The sequence below is a fragment of the Ochotona curzoniae genome, unplaced genomic scaffold (genome assembly GCF_017591425.1).
Source record: "Ochotona curzoniae isolate NIBS_2020 unplaced genomic scaffold, NIBS_Ocur_1.0 contig_4105, whole genome shotgun sequence".
Lineage (NCBI taxonomy): Eukaryota > Metazoa > Chordata > Mammalia > Lagomorpha > Ochotonidae > Ochotona > Ochotona curzoniae.
Genome location: NW_024466129.1, coordinates 1,383,003 through 1,395,855, shown reverse-complemented (window position 1 = coordinate 1,395,855; position 12,853 = coordinate 1,383,003). Strand labels below are relative to the sequence as shown.

General features: G+C 42.5%; 1 long non-coding RNA gene across 1 annotated transcript in view; it reads right to left on the bottom strand.

Annotated features, from left to right (window-relative positions):
* The window catches only part of LOC121159288, an 86,159-nt gene extending 75,905 nt beyond the window's left edge, over window positions 1-10,254 (bottom strand). The window contains exon 1 of the long non-coding RNA XR_005884332.1: window positions 10,125-10,254. This is a non-coding gene — a long non-coding RNA (uncharacterized LOC121159288). The remainder of the gene's footprint in view (window positions 1-10,124) is intronic.
* Window positions 10,255-12,853: the final 2,599 nt, after the last annotated feature.

The following is a 12,853-nucleotide window of genomic DNA, read 5'->3' as shown; positions in this document are numbered from 1 at the left end:
CTCCTGGCAGCAGACACTCAGCTCATACATTCAGCATGACCAGGACATGTTGGCTTCTAAGCCTTCAGGTGTTAGTGTTACTCAAACATTTAACCCTGGACTAATAAAGATCTAGGCAAATGGAAGGATAAATGGCACATTAAAAAAAAGTTTCGGGGTGAAACTGGATTCCCCAGATCCCCAAAGGAGGAAGTTGTCTGTCACTCCAGAGCCCAGGGCTGCCCGTGTTGCTGTGCCAGCCCAGCAAGTAGCGGCAGCGCCTCAGGAATGTGCTTAGTAAAGAAAGCAGATGGTTGGTTTCACTTTTAGGAGTAATAACAATCTGGAGAAACCAGCTAAGATTCCCCCAGGGCTTCCACTTTTCTGTGATGCAATCTGGGCTGGGAAGAGCAGTGTGGTGTGAACAGCTCGGGCCAGCCCAGGAGGAATCGCTGCTGGGTGAAACAGTCACAGGGCACTTTCTCTCATTTTGGCTAAGCATTGGACCCAGCGGGAGGAGCAAGTGACTCAAACTTTTGCTTTCTTGAGTCTGTTCATTGAATGGAGATACAACGGCATGGGATAAAATTCTGTTCATGTTTAGTTTGACTATCCAATTTTAAGAAGTATGGATTTCTACTCTCCGTAACAGGATCTTGCTCTTGATGATATTAAGCCAAGAATGAAATAACCTGTTCTTAAGAAAAAGAACAGTGCCTTTCCTATAAGCATTGACTCCGGATCTGTGCCAGTGCCCACTCATAAAATCAGGAGGCTTGGAATCACAGAAAACAGAAGGCAACCCAGACTGAGAAAACACCAGCCCTTAAATACACGCTCAAGAATCGAGGAATTAACTTCTCCAGGAAGAAGGTCGCTGTCGCGTGTCAAAGCAGAACTACCGAATTCACGTACAGGTCATTCCAAGAGGTGATGACTTACATAGCGTCCTGTCACACCCTGTTGGCTCCTGAAAGGAAAGGTGTGCATTGGTTCAGCAGAACAAACAGCAGGAGCAACTTGCTGACTGCAGCAGGAATCCCTCATGGAGGACAAGTGGAGCAAAACATTTGGCTACAAAAACCTGCCAAAAGGACCCTTGGCTTTAGTGACTCACACATCTGGGCAGCTTAAAGAAAGGATCCAACTCACAAAGGAAGAAAGAAGCAGGAAGGAGGGCAGGTACACCTACTGAATGTTTAACATTCCTTTGTCATTGTGCCAGGTACATTTCCTAACTGATTTCCTTTATTCCTCAGAACAGCCCCATGAGAAAGGGATCCTGGTTCCTGTTTTATGAGGGAAAACAAGAAAAATTAACTACACCAGGCCAAAGTTAGTGAGATGATAGCTAGGAGTAGAAGGCAGTTATCTTTGTGCTTAGTGAGAATCTAGGAAGAGAGAAAGGCTGAGCACAGGCTCTGAAGAATCAGAGACTCGGGTTCGAGTCCTGGCCCGGCCCAGTCCTACTGCATGCTTTCTAGAACATCCTTCAAGCTCTTTGTGTGCCCGTCCCTGAAACGGGAATAAAGAGAAGTCCTTGGGATTACCTATTTAAGGCAAGTAAAATAGTATCATGAACATAGTAGATGCTCAAAAGCTATTCACAGTTACAGTTACTTCAAACAGTCTATGGAAAATGTAATCAAAATAGGTTTATTTTGGTGCAAAAATTTTGAAGTTCGTTCATTCAAAGAGTCATCAAAAAGATCATGGAAGATACTTATTCTGAAGAAGCTGCATGAATTAAAATATCTGTGCATAACGATCATCTTTTAATTATTAATCTTCGCATTATTGAAGAAACTTGGGATGGGTGGGCTACAGCTGTGCTTTTGCTGGTTGTGTTTTCAAGAGTAGTGCTGAAGCATTGTCTTCCACTCCTGTACTAATGTTGTCTGAGTGCCTCTGTGGCTGTCTGCCCTTTGATGGACTGGTTTTGTGGTGATATAGGTAGTATTCTCCGTGCAGAGAACAGGAAGGGAATTCAATCTCTCCTTCTGCATGACTAACCACAACTTATTTTCTATTTTATTTATTAGTGACCAATGGGAGAATTCTCACCATCACTTCCTCCTGAACTTCACAGTTATAAATTCTCACTCAACAAGAAGCCTCGGTAGATTGCAGTCTTTTGATGTACCATTTACTGGGTGATGGCAGCTAACTCAGCAGTGGGTGGCAAGGCCAGACATCTCAGCTCAGAGTTTCATGTCCCTACTGGGTTAGCCTTGAGGGCATGAGGAGACCATGAAACTGAGTCATACACAGTGGGCCCAAAGCAATGTCTCATTAGATTGTTCTTCTTGGTGTAATAAATAGGGTCTAGAAACCTAATGAGGTTGGTGGATGCTACAGAACCTACAGACCTGGGTTATCTCACCTGGTGTGCATTCAGCCAACTGCTAATGTTGTGGAGTTGGAAGAACTGGGCAGCTATTGCTTAATTCCTGGGATACTCAATCCTTTATCTGTAGATTGAAGCTGGAGTTGACAGCGAACAGGGGTAATGCATTCCAAGCCCCTTCTCCCCCTTTTTAAGATTTATTTATTTTTATTTTAAAGTCAGATATACAGTGAGGAGGAGAGACAGAGAGGAAGGTCTTCTGTCTGTTGATTCACTCCTCAAGTGGCCGCAATGGCTGGAGCTGAGCCAATCCAAAGCCAGGAGCCCTGAACTTCTTCTGGGTATCCCACACGCGAGCAGGGTCCCAAGGCTTTGGTCTGTCTTCCACTGCTTTCCCAGGCCACAAGCAGGGAGCTGGATTCCAAGACCTGCTTGTTAAATAGTACTCACTGCTCTTTTGCACTGGTCAACAATATTATGTTCTTTTGGGAATTTTGATGATAGTAAAGTAGACTCTAATCAGATGGTAGTTAATTTTTGTTTGGGGCCAACTTCCTGGAAAACCCCCCGACAAGATTGAACAGTGGGAAGCAATCTATGGGAAAATCAATGACTTTGTGAATCTTTGATCAGGGACCCTGTGAGTGGGTCATCCCACTCCCTTAGTTCAGGGTGTTGATTTTAGTAAAAGATTGAATTGCTATCACAAAAGAAGAGGAAGGGAGAGAGTCCGGGAAGTCCCGGATGACGAGGACTGAACGTACAGCACTAGCAGAGAGGGGAAGGTTACTCATGCATTCCTCCTGTTCTTCTCTATAGCAGGTCATGAGGCTTTTTCCAGAGGTGTCCTACCCTATCCAGGATAAAAGAGCATCCATATCAGAAACACAGGGCTGCAGGGAAGGATCTGAGAACACACGACTTGCCAAGTTTCCTCAGTGTATTGCCATTAGATTATACTCCCTCTTTCCAATCACATCGCTTCACAGCATCCCACTTTTCTTCAGATTTAGCATACTGACACACAGATTTCTTGGTTGTTTCAGGTCTTTTTTGCTGATGGTGTTAGGTAACACTGTGTATATTTGAGTGTGTTTCCCGAAGGTTCAGGTCAGAAAGCTTGGCCTCCTGAGCTGTGATGTGGTGTAGCGGCAGACCCTTTGAGAGCTGGGGACTACTACAAAGCGATTAGGCTGCCGGGCCAGGAGGATTAATGCCATCACCGTGCAGCCCTGGTGAGTGCTAAGGAGACTGCTTGTTGCACAGTGCAGCCATCCGGAGCTGGAGGCTCCTTGGGAGTTTTGAGTCTGTTCCATTGAGATGCAACCAGGGGCCCTTGCCATGAACCTGTGTTCTTCAGCAACCCTAATTGAAGGGTCAGAAATCTTGGAGGTAGTGAAGGCGGACGGTTAGGTAGCGAAGGAGGACGGTGAGGTAGCAAGCTAAGGGACACTGCCCCTGCACTTTGTATGTCAAAGCCAGGTGTGGTGGTGGGGAGGAGGCTATGTGAGGTCTTGGAACTGCCACACCGAGTCACAGAAACAGAAGCAGTTTGAAAATTCTGAATTTTATCTTGTTTTTCCAAGTTCAGTCAATGTCATAGAACAGATCTAATAACCTCTTAGATTGATGTATAATTTAAAAATATTTAGAATGTGACTGGGTGTATTTCTGTATATATATATTTTTCCATCTGAGAATGTCAGGAGGAGACTTGCTTAGGGACTGCTTTTTCATAGGATATGTTTCATTCCTTTTTGGAAAAACTTGCAGTGTAGTTTCCATTATAAACTTGATTTTCCAAGGTGAATAAGGGGCTTGATCACTCTCCGTGATTTAAGGCAATGGGGGTTGAATAGCTTTACAAGAAGAAAGATCTCCCAATATTTCACTTTTTTTTTTTTTTTTACTTCTCTACTGCAGCTTTCCTCTCAAGCTACTGAGTTAAAAAACTCTTAAGATAAAAAGAGAAGGGTTCTGGTTATAAAACAGAAAATTCTAAAAGTAACTCATCCTCAGATTTCCCTTAGATGTGATGAAAGCATGTCAAATTCAGGAACTTCTGCCACCTGTGTCATGATGTTTGGTTCTTTGCTGTTCTCTCCTAACCATGTCTACTGGAACCCACATTTTGGGCAGTGATTCTTGAATACAGCTTTACAAGTAAGTCACGACAGATGCCTATAAGAAAATCCTGAAAAATTTCTTTTTAAAACATTCAATTTTATGATACTTGTCCCTTTGGGATTGGCTTAATTCATTGAGCATCATGGTCTCCAGTTGAGATCATTTTATATTCTCTCTGATATAAGGCAACATTTCTGCAAAATACAAAACAGGTGCATGACCACATGCATAGATTGTTGTAGAGGGGCTGAGTAATAGAAACTAGCACACTGGGAAGTGGAGATATTTTGCAGTAAGCATCTCTACTCCTGAATAAAAAGAGTCCTCCCAATGAAATGGTTAAATATACCTTGGCATATGGTACTAGATTTTCTACTTTTGTCTATATTTACTTGCCATTATGCACTTAAAACAGGAGAATGTTAAGTTAGTAACTGTATATACTATACTGTACTATACTATACTATACTAATACTATGCTAAACTATACTATACTAATACTAATACTATACTAATACTATACTATACTATACTATGCTAATACTAATACTATACTATACAATACTATACTATATTATACCATAATAATATGCTGGAAAATGGTTGGAGGAGAAAAAGGGAGGGAGAAGTGAGAGGGTAAGGGAGGAATCCCTAAAAGTGCAAAACTGTGCCATGGAAAAACAATAACAGGTTCCACCCAAAATAGGTCTGGATGAGCCTCAGACCTAATGGTCAGCAGATCAAGAACTCCATGAGTTGCACATCAGGTGCCATTTTGTACATTCTTGCCAAAGGCTTTGAGACTGTAGGGACAACAGTGAGCTGTGCATGTGTTGAGCCTGGAGTGAACTCACTGATCTCAGTGTATTACACTGGTCCCACAAGGAAACTATACTGATTTTGGCATATTAAGACTCAGATCTAATGACTAACAGGTTCCACCAAGATGAGTACTGCCAGCAATCTAGCTACTCAGGACACCTGCCTGGTGTCCCCTAATCCTGGGAACTGCATGAACTGGAACTGGCAGAAAAGTTGTACAGACAACGGTTCAAAAATAGTACAGGATCGCAGGATCGTAGAGGGTGGTGAGCCAGGAGCTGGGGCGACGGAGACCATGGTGGAAGCCTAACTTAAGAGCCAGATCTTAAACTCGCTGGAGGCAGTGGCACAATACGTAAAATCCAATTGCAGACCTGTGGATGACACAGTTTAGAAACCTGCCCCAAGAAGAAGAATCTGCTAAACAGAATTACAATGACCACGAACAAAAGAAGGTTCTTGATTTTCTTTTTCATTTATTCAATGAAATTCAGTAGCATGATATTTAACTTCATGGCATTCTAAGTTTCTATTTTTACTTTCTGTTGATGATTTTGTTTTGTAGCTTTTCATTGAAGGGGATGTATAGTAACTGTGTATTGGAGACTATCATATCCAGTGGCATGTTGCTTAATGTCATGGCATTGTAAATTTCTATTTTTCTTTCTGTTGTTGGTTTTGTTTTGTGGCTTTTCGCTTGGGGAGGCGATTTATAGACTGTGTAGTGGAGACTGACATGTCCAGACATGAGGACATGCTGCAATGGGCATCTCTACTTCTGGATCAAGGATGGACTCTCAGTGAAACTGTTGGATGCTGGACTCTGCCACTGTCCATGCCCACAATGACGGACTTAGGACTGCTTATGAGGAACTATGCTGTTGTAAATGAAATGGAAGAACTCAGGGGGAGGCAACAGGGGAAGTGGTGGGGGAAATTGCAGGGTGTATGGAACTGTATCATAAAATGATAATAATATGATAATTATAAAAAAGTAAAACAAGTAAAAAAGAAATTAAAAATAAATAAATCAAAACATCACACAGTGAAAATCGCTAGTTCTCTCTCTCCTCTTTTCAGTTCTTTACCAGAACAGATGTTAGTAAAACCAGTTAGGTTCCTGACATCATCTCAGAATGCTAAGGCCCCTGGTTACTTCTGAAGGGGGCATTTGGAACCAAGCGGTGGATAATATTCTTGTTGTATTTGGTTCATTCTTTGAGATCATGGAAAGATGCATCTTTCTCTTTAAAATCTACCATCAAGCCTCACGAATGGTAGGCTTGCTCTCTTTTGTTCCAACAATCGTCTTTATTCCAGCGCTCAGCAATATTGTTCTGATTAGACGAATTTATGAGCCCCACAGAATTATAAGCTGCTCAACTTTAAGAATTTGATTTTACTTAGTATCTATGGTAGAAGCTTAATATATTTGCAAATAAATAAAAGGCAAGGTAGTACAATTTGAGAAAAACCATCACAAGCTATAAACACCAGGTAACAGAATGTAACCTCCTGCTTTCTAGGTACTAGAATAAATTCTGAAAATAGATAATGGAACATACATTGGCTCCTGGGAGCTCACAGTCCAGGAAGATAAAGATGTGAACAAAATCATGCATTACTGTTGGAGGGAGGTGGGCAAATACAAGAGAATCCTTTACAGCCTGAGCTCTGACTCAGATGGTGCGAAACAGGGGATAGGGACCAGGAGAAGGTGATGCAGAGAGAAACATCTTTTATCCACTGGTTCATTCTCTAAGTGGCCACAACAGCTGCAGCTGAGCTGATCCAGAGCCAGGATCCAGGAGTCTCTTCTGGGTCTCCCATGCGGGTGCAGGGTCCCAAGGCTTTGGGTCATCCTCTATTGCCTTCCCAGGCCACAAGCAGGGAGCTGGATGGGAAGTGGAGCTTCTGGGATACAACCCAGTGCCCATATGGGATCCCAGTGGGTGCAAGGCAAGGATTTAGCCACTTGGGTTATCATGCCAAGCCCAGAAATTCGCTTTCAAAGATAATTGTTTATTTGAAAGGCAGAAATTCAGAGAGAGGAGAGAGAATAATCTTCAATTCACTGACTTACTCCTCTGACTGCTGGCCTGACTGAAGCCAGGGAGACCGGAGGTGATCTAGATTTCCCACATGGAACGGCAAGGGTCCACGTACTTGATCACCTGCGGCTGCTTTCCCAGCTGAGCGCTGGATGGGAAGCTGAGAGGCTAAACTCGTTAGCGCTCATACAGGATGCCGGTATTGCAGGCAGTGGCTTAACACACTGCACCACAATGTGATCCCCCATAATCTGCTTTTGCTGCAGTAACTCCATGTTAGTGTGTGCCAGAGATGATGACTCGTTTGTTCCAGCTCCCTGTGGATGCAGCCTTTTGGGGGCAGGAGTCAGCCACAGAAGGTTTTTTCTCTCTCTCTCTGTCCCCTTCACCGTCTATAATTCTGCTTCTCAAATATATATATATATACACACACACATGTTTTAAAAAGAAAATAAATTGAGATGAGCGAAAATGGACACATAGCAAAATAAAAACATATGATGCACAGCTAATGCAATTCTTAGAGGGAAATTTAGAGTTGGCAATACTGATGTTTGAGAAAAAATCTGAATAATTTAATTTTACACAATTGTTTAACATTCCTCAAAATCATGAAGCCTTCATTTCACAAACTAGTATTCCATCTCATATTGAATGGAGAAAAACCCAAACCATGGATGTCAGCTTTCACCACACTTATCCGATACGGCACTCAAAGTTTCAGCAAGAGTAATTAGGGAGGAAAAAGACATAAAGAGCACCAAAATTGTAAAATAGGAAGTCAAATTACCCATGTTGGCAGATGACCGGAAGAGCTGTTAGAATTGATGAACCAATTCAATCAAGTTGCAGGTTACAGAATAAACACACAGAAACGTAGACAGTAGCCTTCTGGATGCTAGTGATAAACTCACAAAACAATCCATAAAGAAGTCCCATTCCCAGTAACTACAAAAAAAATATTAAACAGTTTGGAAAATTTTAACTAAAGAAGTAAAAGACCTTTACAATGCAAATGATCGAACCTTGATGAAACAGCAAGGACACAAAGAAAGGGAAGATATTCCTTCCTCGCGAATGGGAAGAATCAATGTCATCACAATGTCTGTTACCTACAGCAATCCTAAAATCCACGTGGGATCAAACATATGATTAAGGAGGCCCTTCAGCAGGATTTGCCTCAGTATGCTGTGTTTTGGGTGGGAAAGAAAAAAAGAGTTACACAATCAAAACTGTTTAGAAAGCTACAGAATTCCTCTCTTGAGCACTTGTAATGGATCTGAGGCTCTTTAGGCTCAGAAACCATTCACCCATTCTCCTGTCAGTCACTGCGTCCCAGTGCCATGGACTATTACAGGCCCTGAAGACACAGCAGAGAACAAGGCATGTAATGGTCTGACCCGATGGGTCTTGCATGTTATTTTTGTAGAGAAAAAAATCCGTTTCAAGTAAAAGCATCCAAAAGGATTGTATCATAGAATAACTTTTTCAAGAAGTATTCACTGCTATTCTATGGACCCCACTGTGTGAAAGAGGGCTCTACATGTATCTGTAACAATGTTCAGATGGAAATAGTGAAAGAGGAACAGGGTAGACACAGCATAGGCAACGTCCTGAATTACACACAACCTGTTGATGTTGGCTGAAAAGCAACGGGAGCTGCACATTCGTTTTTAAGGCGTAAGATTGATGGCCTGATTTAAAGTGAGAATGGGAGAGAAAACACGAGAGAGATGAGCAGTAAAAACATAACAGGACATATCTTAGGTGACCTGGTTTTCTGGATCTATGAGCTTGTTGGCAAAAGCCAAGTGCCACTAGTTAGGGCACATAGACCAGCAGGGGTATAAGTAATAAACTAGCACAACACCCAAGAAATCCGAGTGTAAAGAATTATAAAATCCATCTTTTGACTAATGTGGAAATTAAAATTTATTGTAGCACTCTTTTCATTTGTGAAAATTAAAATTTACTGTGGATTGTTAAAATTTGCTGTAGTGCTAACTCCCTGGGAATTAAGGCACAGTGAATATTGGGCTAGGGGCAAATATGATCAGGAATAGTTTTAAAACAGTGAATGTCCTTCAAGTCTATGTCAAAGGTGATGAAGAATTTCCCACTAATCCCTGACAAAAAGTTAGCTTCACATCTACGCTCTGTTCCCAAGCATAAGCCCAGTTCTTCATCACAGTTGACTGCATCACGGCTCCTTTCCGGTCATGTCTGGTCCTCCACCCCCTTCATGGAAGAGCCTATTTGAACAGCCTCCTTGTATTCAACACCTTTCCTTCAAGGCTGTACCTTTTGTGTGTGGTTTCCCATTCTCATTTTAAATAAGGCTGTTCTGCAGGGATGAAGGAGATCTCTCCTTGTGTTTTTCTTTTGCTGTGAAAAAACACATGTAACCTACTTCTTGCCAATTCATCTATCTTTGAGTATACAATTCAGTGGCATTTAGTGTATTCCAGTGCTGTTCAACTATTACATCATCATTATCAGTTTCCAAAATTTGTTCATTTGAATATTGACATCTATAACAAAAACCTATTAATAACACCTACCTTTTAAGATTTTGTGTCCTAAATGAAATAATGCATCTGAATATACTTTGCAAGCTTTTAAATTGTCTTCCAAACATTTATTGTTGCTGTTAAGTTGCAAATTGCTATATCCAAGTAGTATTACTATTGACTATTCTACTTATTTCACAAAAAGAAATTTCGTTTTGTCGCATCAGAAGCAAGAGAGGGATTTCTCAGGAAGGTAAAACAACAAGGCCTTTCTCAGGAAGTACTCACAGCTCTGAGTCCGGATCTCCCCAACAAGAGCGTAGCACTGTTCAGCTCCGTGAGTGTGTCATCTTGGAGTGCAGCGACAGCTTTGTGGATCCACTGGTGAGCTTGTCAGGGAAAGAAGAGAACATAGCAGTCTTGAACTTGAAGTGAAACTGCCCCTGTGGTTGAGTTCACAGCTTCCTAGGGTACAAGAAAGGAAACAGGAAGGAAAGCGAACTCTTATTAGAAGATCAATTTCACATCAGCAAGCTTCTTAGGTAGTGCTTCAAATTCTGTTTGCTAAACCCCTGTGTGTGCATTTAAGTTTCAAACAGTGAGGAAATTCCACTCATGAAAAAATGCTCTCAATCATGGCAAAAATAAGACAACAAAAGGATAATGGCATATAAGATGAGACATTTCCAGAATAAGGAGTTTTAGAACTTGCATCTGGACCCTAGGTCTTGAGAACTATCAACTAACAATGTTGTACTGACCCTGCGCGCTGTCTAAAATGAAAATATACTTGACTAAAAAACCATTTGAATAGTCAACTAATTCCACCATGAACCTAATTAAAAAATCCAGCAGCAAGACCAGTTTCCTGGAAAAAGAATTTAGGGATCTTTACATTGTAAAGCACAATGAAGAAGACAATTTCCAGAGAGCTTTACTTTACAGCTTTCTCCAAGCAGAGAAACCACCAGATGGATGTGGTTTGGGGTGGGCGTCATTGCTTGGGGCATCCACATCAGAGTGCCTGGGGGCAAGGCTAGCTTGGCTTCCAAGCCAGCACACCTTGCTATGCAGCAGGGGTTGGGTATGAGAGAATTGATCTGAATTCTTGGATGCTGGCTGCGATCTGGCCCAGCCTTGGATGTGGTACCCAATGGAAGAGCTCTGCATATGTATTTCTTGATCACTGAGTGGCCCTGACTTTCTCTGCTGAACCCATAACACCCAGCACATTGAAAGGTGACAGTAAACATGTATGGTAGAGAACTGAGTGATTCAGTAGATGCTTGTGGAAAGAAAACATCAGACTGGCAGTGGAAGTCTGGATATGGGCAGAGCAATGTCTTTATTTATGGAGAAATCTCAACGTTGCCTCTTCCTCATGCCTGTCAGGGAAGAATGTGTGCCTTAAGAAGAAAAGGTGGGAACAGGTGGGGCTTTTTCCCTTTCTCTGCCTTCTTGTTCTGCATCGTTTTTGTCTCTTTGCCCACACTAGGGCACGATAGGGCCTTTGTGAACATACTCTTGGCCCTCGTGGGGCTAAACTTTTTTTTTTTTCTGATCTCAGGTGCTCACTGTTTTGTAACTATCACTTGAAGGTTAAACTAGAAAGTGAGAGTTTTCTTTAAACCATGATTATTTTCTATTCTTTTTCATCATTTTGTTCTAAAACTGATCTTTACATATTCTCAGTAGAGCGAGAGGATTCCAGTTGGTCCAACTTATACCCTAAGATGCCAGGAGTCAAGACACGCATGGTTGGCTCTGGCATTTGGCGTTTCATCTGCCCTACTTCCTGGACTCTTTGCTTGATCTCCTATAATCTCTTCCTCAGTCATTCCATTTTCCAGCAACTTTCATGACTCTTTGCATACTTGCTTTCAGAGTGGAAAATACAATTCTAAAATTACGGTCAGACACAGCCCTGTCCTGGAACCACATTTTGGCCTGTTGGACTGTTCGCCATATCTTTTCAACGATTCAGTTACAGTGTCGTATCTGAAAATATTTAGGACCTGGTGTAGCTGTGAGCTTTTGATGCAATGATGAAGCAGCTGCTTGGGAGACCTGCATCCCATATAAGAGGGCATGGGTTTGAGTCCTGGCTTCACTTGTACTTCTGGCTTCCTGGGAAAGCAGAAGACAGCTCAAGTCCTGGGAGCCCTGTGGTTCCTGTGCAAGGCCCGAATTAATTCTCTGAAGAGAGACAAGTTTTTTTTAGTGGTTCCAAATGTTGAGGCAATGACAGTCTGGCCCTGAACACTGACTGGGATGTCCAAATTGTCCCTTTGGGCCATGCTCTGCCACCATCTGCTAAAATGGAAGTGTGAGCCTGACTTGACCACTCAAATTTTACTTTATGAAAAGCCTTGCCAGGGGATTTGGTGTACTGGCAGAAAGCAAGGTAGGGAAGCAGTGGAGCAATGCCTTACTTCTGTTCTGTGCTCAGCATGAGGCCCATGTTCGGTGGAAAGGAACACCAACTCGTAGAGGAACACCCACCACAGCCTTCCTGGGCAGCCAGTGGGAGACGAATGGGCTTGGCAAAGCTCTACGTCAAGGAGACGTGGGCTTCTGGAACCGACTGGCCCTGTCCCAGAAACAGAAGCCTCTGGAGTCTGACCCTACTCCAGGCTGATTCTGGGTTGCTGAAGTCATCCCAGTTGTTGACTTCTCTTTCCCAAGTACAGAGTGTCAGGAAGCTTGAGAGGAACGTCTAACCATTAAATCCAACATTTTTATACTTAGTTATAAATTTCACTTCACTTGTGCGTGTTGACAGGAGATGGACTCATCACTGTCGTGGCAGTTGGGACGTCTGTGTCCCATGCTCAAGTCTTATCAAGTGCAGCCGCCTCCTAAGGCACTCTGGGATGAAGCCAGTGACAGCACAGGCATGCCAGTCGTTGACACCCGCGAGGTTTGAGCTCTGCACAGACTTAGCCCCGTGACTGGCATGGACATTTGAGTCATTCACCAGTGGGTGAAAGATCTGTGTTTCTATTTCTTGCTTTCTC